Consider the following 13514-nt stretch of genomic DNA (forward strand, 5'->3'; position numbering starts at 1 on the left):
ATTTGTGTTTAAAATGAACGTACCTAATTCCTTGAGCATAGGTCGATCGAGAAGTATGTCAAGCATAGTTATGACACAGAATTGAGATATGTACTTATAATGATCAATAGTCACTTGTAAGTTATTATTTCATGTTCTGTTTCGCCAAAAATACCTTTTTTTTTGCCTATATTTGGCTCTAGAACTAATAATTGATTTGCCAAATTAATATTGATGTAATTATCCTCGATGTTTGGATTAATAGCGATACTAATCTCTTTCCTTCCCTTTTAATGTAAATAATCTAAGATCTGGAATTGGGATACCTTTATAGGAGAAACCTCCTTCCTTTATTTTCGAATTAGGCTCCATTTTTTTTTTTTTTTTAAATGAACATACCTAATTCCTTGAACACAGGTCGATCGAGAATTATGTCAACCTCTTTTTCAAGCATAGTTACGACACAAAATTGAGATATGTACTCATAATGATCAATGGTCATTTGTAAGTTATTAATTTCATGTTCTGTTTCGCCAAAAATACCTTTTCGTTCACCTATATTTGGCTCTAGAACTAATAATTGATTTGCCAAATTAATACTGATGTAATTATCCTCGATGTTTGGATTAATAGCGATACTAATCTCTTTTCTTTGGATACACCCTTTAATGTAAATAATTTGTGATCTAGAATTGGGATACCTTTATAGGAGAAACTTCTTTCCTTTATTTTTAAATTAGGCTCGATTTTTTTTTTTGGTTCACTTTATTATATTAGTTAATAATTTGGTCCTCCCTTTACTTTTGAAAAATGTTTCCTTACCGTTGATTTATTTTAATTAGTCTTTTTATAATTGAATTGGAATTCTCCCCACCCCACCCCTTGTTCTTATTTCAATTTATTTATTTATTTTATTTTTTTAATTCAAAGATTGACTCTATTTGTACTAGTTAATAATTTGGTTTTGTTCCTCCCTTTACTCTTGAAAAATGTTTCCTTACCGTTGATTTATTTTAATTATTATTTTTATAATTGAATTGGAATTTTCCCCTTCCTTCTTCTTACTTCAACCCTTTCTCGTCTTGTAACATGTTTTAACCTCACAATTTTTTTTTGATTTACTCATATAACTATATTACCATAGATACATTAGAAACATCTCTTTCTATATGTTGCAGCCACATTATTTGTTCATAAATACCTAGTTACATAGGTTACATAATTGATCACCTCTAGGTGCTATCAAATCATATGTGTACAAGCCCTTTAATGAGATTAAATATTTTTATTACATACGTTATGATCGCCCCCTAGTTGGAGTGGGTGCCAGGCCATATAGTCTTTTCTACACCTTGCTACAATCAGAGGTAATGTCCTGAATTCCGAGCTGGAACATTTATGACACGTTCCACCGTTGATGTGATCAGGGTTCGATCTACCGGTTCTGCTTCATATCGTTCAGTTTAGTTAACCTCCACCTTCGCTTGCATGGAGCATTCATCATTTGCCTCCTATAGAGTTTGGTAACATGGTTTTGCAACCACTCTATGTCTATTCGACTTTACTTACCAGGTAGACTGCTATAATTTGTTCTTGAAAACATTGCTAGGGTTATTGCCGTGAGTTTGATAATTTTGAGAGCATAACAAAGGTTGACTTATGGTTTCGATTCATTCTTTTTCGTTTAGGTAACTTAGTCTTAGGGTTACTATGGAGAATCATGGTTTTGGCTCAACCCGGTCATCTCATTCGGCCCGAAACGAGTTTTTAACTTCGACTGTGGTTTGTACAGGTGGGTTTTGAACCCCCTTTTTCATGTTTTACATAAATTTATTGTTAGTCCATTAGCTCATGAGCTAACCCTAACTTGGGTTTTGTTGCAGGTCAGTTCTCTTGTCGACCCTCTCGGAATTCAGTTGTGGTTGCAGTCGTGGTTAGAATGGAAAGTTAATGGACTCAAGACACTGAGCCTAAGATTTTCTTTGTTTTAGGTTATACTTACTCTCATTTTGGTTCTGGGTTTTTTCTCTTTTGGTGTATTGAAGCTAGGGTTCTAGTTTTTATGTGCAACATATATCTTAGAATTTTAGGGAGGCCAAGGCACGACCAAGGTCCCCAAATTGGTTTCAGAGTGAAAGTTTAATGTACGTCGAGAGTCATTAATTAAGTACTGGATTTGCTGGAACATGAACACAATTTGGAAGTAAATTAATTCGTTCTTTTGGTTGATAGTGCAATAAAAGTGACTGTATAATGCCACTATCTTTTGTTTAATAGAATGATTCTTTATTTTATCCATTCCAAATGTTAATGAGTATGTATATATTTTAGAACTACTATTGATTAGCTTTTATTCATAATAGGCAAGTCTGAGCATATGCTTATTTTACCATGTTTCTTCTGGAATGTTTATTGTTCAAAGTCCAGAATCTTAATTGGTTGAACTCAAACTGATTCTAGGCACTGTTTAGTTTCAGTTTGCTTAAGACTAAACTAGTTTCTACACTACTTAACCAGTTACAATTTTAAGGTAGTTCTATGGGTTTAATTCTTGCAATTCATATTTCTTAGGTATGAATTACAGTCCTCAGTTAATCTGGGAGGATATGATAAGAAAAGGAAACTGTAGCACTGGTAATTTAATTGTGAAAACTTGCCAAAGGCAGGTTTCTGGGTTTCCAAGACTTAGTCCCTCAGCCTTTGGTGTTATTTTCATTGTTTAGATGTTGGACCATCTTTGATGGAGTCATAGACTCTTGTGTCGAGACTAACCAACATTATTTTAGTTAACTACAACTGGTGACAGATAACAAAGAAACCCCTTTTTCTAAGAAATCATTTCAACAGGTTCATTACCAAAGATTCTAAATAACAAACATGTATACTCTTGTATATTGGAGCCCTACAGTCTACTATAAAAGAATCCTATCTTTCTATTACAATAGACTTTCTAGTACTGTAACTTTTAACCCCAAAACTCTGCATTTCACCCAACAACATTTATTTATAATTCTAACAATTCTACATGTTCTTGGCACAATAACAGAAATTATATCACAACCCAATACTCAATAATTTATTACAACATCTAAGTAAAGAAAAACAATAAAGTTGCAGATCACTTATCTATTTTCCTATTTGTTTTTTGTTATAATATTTATGGAAGACTATCCTCCCAACCTCGAGTCATAAATAACCTCCAGACTCTCCCTCGAGCTCCTTGCTCCAAACAGTTCCTTGATTATAATATCAAGATATTGCCTTTGAAACTCAAGGCTGATAATCCAGTTCAGGGATATTTTCCAATTTGATAGTGTAAGGGGTTCCACTGGTCTAACACCAACTTAGGAACTCCTTTATGCTTAACAATACTCCACTTCCTGTAGATATTGTTGCTCCTTTTCTCAGGACAATACAAAAATCCAAAGAGAAAACAACTAACTCCCTCCTTTCCTCCTTTCTCAGGAGAAGAAGGGAAGTTCGTAACTGTTTTCTTGTTAGTTGTTTGCAACTGTTTGGAGGTTCTTGAAATTCATTTCATGATCCTTCCAATGACTAGTTTTTTATACCACTTTATTATCTTTGAAATATTTACATATCACTTATGCCTTTACTAGACCCTTCTCGAGTCTTATGTTAAAAAATAAACATAATTCAAATGTTTTTTAAAAAATAAGTAAAATAAAAGTTACTACAGTAATTGCTGCATCCAGGGGTGTTACATCTTCTCCCGCTTAAATAAAACACTATCCTCGGTGTTTAATCTCGTCCTTTGGAATAACTCCAGATAAGATCTAAATACAAAGTCTTTGTTTTCCTAGGTAACTTTCTCCGGGCTAAAGTGCTTCCATAACACTTTAACCCGGGTGATAACTTGCCTTCTTAATGTTATTTTTCTTTTCTCTAGGATACCCAGAGGCTCCACCGGAAATTCACCATCTGGCTCGACCTGTGATGAGCGCCAGTATTGCAACAAGAATGTTGCAACTCTTGGGCTACCAGATTTGCTTTATCAACCCGGGTTTCGTACAAACTTGGAGGTGACAGTGCTATATACACAAGTAAAAGTGATGGTTCTGCCTGTTGTCACTGTTGAGCTGGCGAGAGACCATTGGGGTTTTCAAGCCAAACTTCTATGGAGTCAGAAAAAGCTTCATTTCTTGATGGAATAGAGGTAAATCTACTCGAAGAGAGAGATACTCTACTGCAATAATGGAGAAGACCGAAATTCAATGCTAAATCACACCATTTCCTAATTAACTGCTAAGAAACTATGCTTTGCAAAAATGCTTTGCAAAAAATGCTAAATTAATATGAACCAAATGCTACTATCTAAGTATAGAAGTAAGAAGCATCAGACATCACTAATGTGCAAATAAAGAGATTGAAATAAATTTATTTTTGTCTTTTTGTCTTTTCATGCAAAATCAAGTATGCAAACTAATTTCTTTTGGTGATGTGGTAGGTGAATTAAGGATGTTTGAGGATGGCTGAAAGAGTTAGGAGACGGTTGGATGGTGTAGGAGACCCTTGGGAAACTTTTGGTGACTTCTTATAGGTTTTCCCTCAATTCGGCCTCAAAACATGCTATTCAGAAAAACCTACAGTATGTACTAGAAACCTACAAGATTCCCTGTAAACCTACAAGATACAACCAAGAGAAAAATGTGAGGTGTTGGAGGTGATGGAAGGCTTAGTAAATGTGGTTGATGGGTGGAATGGAGAGGGAGAAGGTATAGGATCACTCAGAAGTCAACAACAAAGATAGGAGATGGTTGGATTCGCTCAATGTGCTTGGAAGAATCTCTATGAAAAATGATGAAAACTAGTGAAGGTGATGGTGAAAAAAAGGGATGGCTATGGTGGATGGAGTGGAAGGTGGTTGCTGGCTATTAAGACTTTGTCTCCTCTTGAAGCACTTTCTCTACATAAAACATGTATATTTTCCAAAAAGCTATGTAAACAAGAAGCATTCTCATAAACTAGAAAAGCAGAATTAATGAACTAACTGCCTACATTATGCATGAGGAAAGTTGCTGAAAGGAATGAAAACATGGATGAGATCTACTGCAAAAATGAAGATGAAAAAGATGACAATGGAGTCCTACTTTGCAAAACTAACCAAATGCTAATTTAAAGACAACAAACTTCAAAGCTTATAAAAGAAATATAAATTTGTGTTTTTTGGGCTACATAAGAGACCCTTCCTCAAGTCATGATCCCAGAGGGAGGAAGTGAGGTTGAGACACCTGCTGATAACCTTGTGGTGCTCCTTTTATCCCTGCTAACCTACCACTGAAGTAAGGAAAAAATGAAAGCAAACTAATAAACAACCAATCCAATCTACACTACTTGCAATGGAAATGAATCTAAAAGCAAATTAACAATGAAGCTATGAAACTAAACTAAAAATACATATAAAAGAAAGAGGAGCCTTGGCTGCTAGGGTTGGGCCCTAACCCAAGAGCTTTAGCACTCTGAGTTAACTCAGTGTTGGCTCAAAACAAAACTCATTCTTATTACCAAAACATAAAATTACATCATTACTCTGGAACTCGAAAATAGCTTAGAGTTTTACAACAAAAATTCGAATCCTAATGAGGCTCTAGGCCTTTTTACTTATACAACTGAAGTCGCTAATGATTTCCTTAAAATCAGGGAGGCTCGGCTCCCGAACTTGAGATAAACTAGCTCTTTTTCTCTCACTTTCTCGGCTGCCTTCTAATCCTCATGGCTTGGCTGCTTGCACTTTGGGCTGGTGTGATGGATGGAGGAATATTCGAATGGGGGATAATTAAATGAGGAGGATTTACCTCTTACAATTCCTATCCTTTGTCCCATTCGAGTTTTAACCTTAGTATTTGCAAAAATTCCTTGATTTTCTCCTTCAATCCTGCATTCAATGCATATTAATCCACTAGGCATAATATCAAAGTCTAACTCATATCATAAACAAAATACAATAAAAAACATGTAATAAGTTGTGATAAAAGTTGGTTTGACTAAGCTAGGAGGTGAATTAAGGCCCATATAATTACCCAATGATGAGGATCATCATCACCCCCTACTGAAAGTGTTTCTCATCCTTTGAGCAACTCAATCAATATCCATATCCTTCATAGCTCTAGTGGCCTCCCTGACATCCCATGCCTTTGTTGTGGTTTCCTCCTCTTGTTCATTGAAGCCTGCTTTCCTTTCTACCTCCTCCCACTACCTCTTTTCTTCTTCTTCCTTCCTTCCTTCTAGCATTCCTAAGAGTAGCGATGGACTTAGTTTCAGGCCAATCCAATTGACTTTCAGTGTTTGCATAGATTGCTTGTGCATTGGTGTCCTGTTTAGTGCTTCTCTCAATCTTTGAGGAGAGTGGTACTCTCTTATCTTTAAGCTATATGGCAATGTGTTCCATGTCCTCAGGCAAACATCTATGCTATCATCCCCTAACAGCCTGAACATGTCCTCAAAATGTGAAATTGCTTGCTCTTGGGCAGGAAGATATCTAGGTGCAAGCTGAGGATCATTTACAATCAAACTATGGGTACTGATGAGGGCCATGGGATCTGACTGTTTAGCTATGATCATAAGAGGTTCAATTTTCTCTCTTGCCAATATCTTCTTCATCTCTGTAGCCCTTGATTCCTCATGGTTCATCCATGATGCCAAAGCCATCAACTATAAATCTCCTATCTTGGCATTAGGGTCCCAAACATTCATGTCTGTTAAGGCCATGTTGTGTAAATAAAACTCAGATATCTTGGCCCTATCTTCTAGTGTGCTATGATCACGAAGATCAATGAACTATCTGTAGTCCCTAAATGGCATGGTTCCTTTGTGTGCTAAGGTGTTGATCTGGAACTGAAGCCACTATTCCTTGAGGTATAGAGCCACACTAGTTGGTTCGAAATGCATCGAAATGTATTTTCTGCATGTGATTTATGCCGAAATATTCTTATAAATGTTATGGATCACAGAAGCCTCAATTCAAGCATAAGATTTAGCTGGCATCCTACATTGGATTTCTTCCAAAGAGAGATTGGCCATACATGCCAATTGATTCTCTCTTTCTTGCAACTATCCTCTCAACCATTCATTTTCTGTCTCTAGTTGATTTTTCATTATGGCCTCTCTGTCTCTCAAGCTACTTAGCTCTCTACCCATCTCCTTGAGCTTCTCCTCCATGTGCCCAATGTCTTCCATCCCTTTGGATTTGGCGATCTGCATCCATCGGTGAGTTCTGGCTCTCTCCTTCTCAAGCTTGAAGAATAGTGGAATAGCAAATTTTTGAGGTATGACCCTGCCTCCTTCAATAAACTTGTAGTAGGAGTCAAGGTTAGGTTGGGATATGGGTTCTTTTGACTCTGGGTCCTCTTCTTTAGTTCCTTGCTATTGGCCTAGCTCCTTTTCCAATTTTTGTGTCTCATGTAGGTTCAGCAGAGTATCCTGTCGGACTAATTTTGCTCCTTATAGATTCTGTTGTGTATCATGTAGGATTTCTTTTCCCTTGGAGGAGGTTGATCTAGTCATAGGCCTTCTCACATAGGTGATAGGAGACTTAGGGGAATGTATTTTATCCTTTTGTTTAGGTGAGTCTTCAATCACAATGGGAATTTTGGTTGGTGTTTAGGGTTTCCCTTACCTTATTCTTGTGATTTTCCTTGTCCTGAAATATAAGGAGGTCTGCCTCTGTCTTTTGCCTTTTTCCTTGATGGGGGTGCTAAGAGCAGTGAGGGCCACTGCTGCCTCTCTCTCACTGGGTTTTGGAGACACCCTAGGTGACTCCTCCTTGTTTTCTGCCCCCTGTTTTCCATTGCTTTCTTCACCTATGTCTTTCCTTTCTTCTTCCTCTTGTAGCTTCTCATCATCTTTATCAATTTCCTCCTTAACATCCTCCTCTGTTTCTTCATCATCCTCCTTCTCTTTCTCCTCTTCTTCTTCATCTTCCTCATTTTCTTCTGTTTCATCTTCTTCTTCATCCATCTCATCTTCATCTCCTTTTGTTTCTTCTTCTTCCTGCTATACTTCTTCTTCCTCTGCTTCGGTCTCTTCCTCTTCCTCTTCATTGACAGTAGGACTAACATCATATGTGAAAGATTTGATGTTTCCTCTGCCTACATGTCTTTGAAAACTGACCATTGTATAGGAATTCCGAGGTTATGGAGGGAATCTTCTATAATGATTGTAATTAACCCATGGTGAGCTAACTGTTGGGAATTTCCCTCTTGTACTTTAATGCTTGAGTCTATTAATGATTGCATTAGGAGGTATGGTATGCTGAGCCTGTGGTGAGGGGGTGTTTCTGTTCCAAATCTCAATTCTTCAAGAAGCATAAAATGATAGCCATAGACCACACTATACATACCCTCACATGAAATGTATTTGATCAGTTGGTATCTTACCTCATTCCAGGGATATGGCAAACTTTCTCTCCTTATTCCATTTTTGTCTTCAGTGGGTTCCTCACCTTCTAAAAAGAATTTCCTTTTGGCAACCTGGCTATCTCCTTTGTCTTCCTTCCTCCATGGTACTTCTAGGGGAAGTGTGGTAACTCTACCAATGAGTTTAGGGGTGAGTTCAATGGAGAGGCCTCTTACCACAATAGTGGCATGGACTCTGGTGAGTGGAATGAGGGAGAGAGAAAAATCTCGGGCCACCTCATCATCACACCCCTTAAATTTTTCGAAAAAGCCCATCAAATTATGCCTTGTGAAGATTTCTAGTACCTGAGGGTGTTGTTGGATTCTCACAGTGTTTGTGGGCTCCCTCTTATTAAACCCTCCTATCATCTTGGTTGGTGAGGTTTTGAGCAGATGATATGGTTGATACAATTTCAAATGCAGAAGTAAAAAACTGAGATGACTGTGTGGACAATTCTCTTGCACAGCTGCCAAATTCACTCAAACTAGAGGATTTTTTGATCAATTTACTTGGAAAGAGGAATGTAATTACAGAGCCTACCTCTTCATAATGTTTGTTGTGGTCAACCCTCGAGATTTCCCCCGTGAAAACTCCTCTCGGCCTATCCTGTAGACTGTCTCTGTGTATCCTGTAGGAATTCCTGTGCAGTAAAATGATGGAGTTTTGCTTTCAATAGGTTTCCTGGGTATGAGAGCAACCTGTGAGAGCGAGCCTCAAGGAAGTGAATGCATGAATGCATGGGGACGATGATTATTTCCTCTTATGGTCATTTGGGGTGAGGTGGTGTGCTGGCAGCAGAGGTACGTTTCCATTTTTGGACCGTTGGTCCCCACTACCACCTCATCACTCCCCACTCCTCGTAATCAGCTCCCACCTTATGCATCCATAGCTTTAACGACTTTTTTCCTCCTCCTTCTCTATTTTTGAGTTGACTACTGCCACGTGTGAGAGGACACCCTGTTTTGTCTTTGTTGACTAAGCGAAGGTGGCCAAGTTAACTGGCCACCTTTTCGCTTATAAACCAACTTACTCATAACCTTTACATTTTTTTACTACATGATGCATATGAGAGAGCAAGCAGGATACTTACCTATGGTGCCAATACCTTGCTGCAGTTGTTGAAGACTGGAGGTGCTTGCTATGTGTATTGGCTGCATGCTATTCTTCTTCCCTTTCTTGTTGTTTTCTGATGATCCCTTTGTTTGTGCAGGTACCTGTTGTTGAAGATGGTGGTGGTGGTGCTGCTTTGGAGCTCCTTCTGCCCTTGGATCATCATGATGGAGGCTTGCTGCTATTATGATTTGTATTCTGTGGGATAGGCTGCTACAGGATTTCCTGTAGCTGCTTCTCCCTCAAAACTCTTAATCATACACTTTTTTGGGGTTGTGAGGATGGTGACATGGATGGAGAGAGAGACTAGGAGTGTGGAGAATGAGGAATACTCAGGTGATGCTCTCTATTGCTCCCTATTTCCCTTCTTTTCGAAGACTGTCAATTTTTTTTTTGAAACTGATTTTGTTTTTAAGGGTGAATGCAGGGGTGATGGAATGATGGTGAGTAGGGTATGGTGATGAAATGATGATGAAGCGGGTGCTATTTCATTGACATAGCAGGTCATTTTTTTCCTTTAGGGTTGCTTCTTGTAGGATTTCTGGGTCACTATGATTCCGGTTTTCAGGGGATCCAGTAGGCTTATAGGGGATCCTGTAGAAAACACAGTCCCCTTGTAAACTGAAGGAAAGGACTGGAAAAAATGAGAGAAATGGTAGAGTGATGAATGAAAATGAGTGGAAAAATAAAATGTGAGTGAAATAGGCCTGTTGGTGATACTCGTTTGCTCTCTGATCATCCTTCTTGCTGACCTGCAAAAATAGAATTTTTAATGATTTTTCTCCTCTTTTTTTTTCAAAACAACTAGGTTGCCTCTAAGAGGTTTTCATCCTAGTTGTTTGCCCTGGGTGCCTCAAGAGAGGTTTTCACCCAAGGATCTTTTTATTCTCATTTTATTCTCTTTTTTTTATATTGACACCATTGGGCCGCCCCAAGAGGTTTTCAACCCGATAGTGGGACTCAGGCGCCTCATGGAGGTTTTCACCCGAGTCCTTATTTTTTTTTTTTTTTCTCAGTGATTTGATGAGGTAGGAGCTGAAACTTGCTCCACTATCATCATTGTTTTATTGATATCATCAATGAAATCTTGTTTTGACAAAGGTCTCTTGTAAATTTTCAATCGATGTCCATTAACAAGTAAAGGAATGGTCTCTTCATCTATGGTTATGATCTGCACTGAACCATTATCATGGCATCTTTCTACAACATAAGGTCCTAGCCATTTTTCCCTTAACTTTCCCTTGAAGTCTTTATACCTAGAGTCATATAAAAAAGCCCAATCACCTTCTTGAAATTGCTTTTCCTTGATGTTCTTATCATGCCAGATTTTCCTCTAAAGTTGAATTACCTTTGCATGTAGGAGGGCCTACTTTCTGAATTCATCCAAACCATTCAATTGGAACAATCTCTCTTTTTGTGCACTGCTGATATCTAGATCTAGTTGGGCTGCCATCCTTAATGTGTTATACTAAAATTCAATGGATAGAAAGGCCTTTTTCCCATAGACTAGCTCATAGGGTGTGAATCTAGTGGTGGTCTTCCAGGTGGTATTATAGGCCCAAGTGGCCTCAACTAGTCTATCTGCCCAATCCTTCCTCCTGTTGCTTACCACTTTGGTCAAGATGTCCTCCAGTGATCTGTTGTTCACCTCCAATTTCCCATTAGCTTGTGGATGATAGGGAGTGGAGGTTTAATGCTTAATCTTGTGCTGGCTGAGCAAGTCTTTAATCATGTTGGAGATAAACTGGCTGCTTTGGTCTGTGACCAGCTCTCTAGAGTAGCCAAATTTGTAGAATACATTCTCCCTTAGGAACTCAGCTACTTTATCCTCTGTTGCTACCTTAATTGCCTTGGTTTCAGCCCACTTAGTCAAATAGTCAATGCACACAATGAGGTACTTTTTTTGCTTGGAAGGAGGGTCAATAGGCCCAATGAAGTCCATGCCCCACTTGTCAAATGGCTTGAAAGTTACTTGAGGCTGCAGAGGCATTTCATCTCTTGGAGTAGGCCTTCCCATCCTTTGGCACCGATCACATTGACTAGTATATCTTTTCACATCCTAATGAAGAGTGGGCCAATAATATCATCCTTGTAACACTTTGAATGTTATCCTCTTTGCTGCAAAGTGACCTCCACAAGGCCCATTGTGATAGGTCAAAAGGATGTCAAAGACTTCCTCCTCCCTGACACACCTTCTCAAGATTTGATCTAGGCCAAGTTTGAAGAGATTGCCCCCAATCCAAGTGAAAGGGGTGCTCTTCCTCACTATCTTTCTCTTCTCTTTGGAGGACAAGTTTGGTGGGAACTATGCAGATACCAAATAGTTTGCTATATCAGCAAACCATGGAGAGAGAACTAAAATAGAAAATAAGTGCTCATCCGATAATTGGTCATCAACCATTCCTTCTTCACCTGTAGACAAATTTAATGTGGACAAGAAGTCTGCAACAACATTTTCCTTACCATGCTTATCAACAATAGTTAGATCAAACTGTTGTAATAAAATTAACCATCTTATAATCTGAGCATTCACATCTGGTTTATTCATTAAATATTTGATTTCATCATGGTCAGTATGCACAAATGTTTGATAGCCTGTAATATAATGCCTAAATTTGTTCAATGAATGCACAACAACCAGGAGTTCCTTTTCGGTCATTGTGTAATTTAGTTCATCCTTTGACAAATTCTGATTGATAAAGTAGATAACATAAGGCAATTTTTCATCTATCTGACCTAGGGCTACTCCTATGGCTTTGTGTGAGGAATCAACATGAATATGAAACGGGAGGTCCCAATTTGGGCCTTGGAGAATCGATGTAGTGGTTAACTTGTCCTTTAGGGTGTCTAAGGCCTATTGACAGCCTTTTGACCATATAAACTCGAGTCCTTAGCCAATAAACCAAATAAAGGAGAGGCCAACTTGCTGAAGTCCTTTATGAACCTTCGGTAGTATCCAGATAACCCTAGGAAACTTCTGACATCTCTATGCTTTTGAGGAGGTGGAACCCTTTGGATGATAGCTATTTTGTTTGGGTAGACTTGCAGCCCTTACTAAGATATTGAATGACCTAGCACGGTCCCTGCAGTCATCAAGAATTCACATTTTTTGGGACTGAGAGATAGGTTCATTTCAATGCATTTGTGCAGTACTTTGCCTAGGTTGGATAGAGCCTCTTGAAAATCACAACCATAAGGTGTAAAATCATCCATATAAATTTCCACCGCATCATGGACCAACTCGGCAAAAACACTCAGGACTACTCTCTAGAAAGTGGCAGGAGCATTTCATAGGCCAAAAGGAAGGACCCTATAGGAAAAAGTACCCCAAGGACAAGTGAAGGTGGTTTTATCCTGGCCTTTCGGGCTGATCTGGATTTGGTTGTACCCACTGAATCCATCTAGTAAAGAGAAAAACTTTTTCCCTGCCACACCATCTAGCACTTGGTCAATGAAGGGTAGAGGGAAATAGTCATTTTTTGTGGCTTTGTTCAACTCCTTGTAATCCACACAAATCCTCCACTTACCAATTTTCTTTGGAACTAACACCAAAGGAGAGACCCACTCACTGTCAGAAATAGGGTAAATGAATCTTGCATCTAGCAATTTTTGCAGTTCTTCTTTTACTATATCTTTAAGAGCTGGATTCATCATCCTTTGGGGCTGCCGGACTGGCTTGCAACCCTCTTGGATGTATATGTGGTGAGTACACATTGAGGGGTGTACTCCCTTCATTTCTTTTTAACTCTAAGAGAAGGCTTCTAGATGTTCCTTTAGCATGTTGCATAACTTCTCTTCTTGGAGAGTAGAATGAGATGGATTGATTTTCAAGGTTCTCTCAGGGCTGAATTCTATGGTTTTGATAGGGAGGGGGTTGGAATCAGCCAAGCATAGGTCAATTGGATGATTGTTCTAGGTTTCCTTTACTACATCTTCTAAGGGTAATGTACTGGGAGTTGGACTTTGGAGTAGGTGTTCAATCAAATCATCTTCATCCTGCTGTCCTCCTCCCA

The 13514-nt window shown here is 38.6% G+C and overlaps 1 long non-coding RNA gene across 6 annotated transcripts in view; it reads left to right on the top strand.

Annotated features, from left to right (window-relative positions):
* The first annotated feature begins 1288 nt into the window (after positions 1-1288).
* LOC149263178 (uncharacterized) overlaps positions 1289-13514 on the top strand; it is a 122253-nt gene continuing 110027 nt past the window's right edge. For 3 of the 6 annotated variants that reach the window (XR_016249632.1, XR_016249630.1, XR_016249631.1), the window contains exons 1-2: positions 1289-1551; positions 1668-1771. This is a non-coding gene — a long non-coding RNA (uncharacterized LOC149263178). Of the gene's footprint in view, positions 1552-1667; positions 1772-1862; positions 2036-13514 lie in introns of those variants that run through there. The other 3 variants (XR_016249635.1, XR_016249634.1, XR_016249633.1) reach the window with 2 other exon arrangements.

This window comes from Pinus tabuliformis, chromosome 6 (genome assembly GCF_031772625.1).
Source record: "Pinus tabuliformis cultivar Carrire ecotype Pingquan chromosome 6, CPIR1, whole genome shotgun sequence".
In the NCBI taxonomy this organism is placed as follows: Eukaryota; Viridiplantae; Streptophyta; class Pinopsida; order Pinales; family Pinaceae; genus Pinus; species Pinus tabuliformis.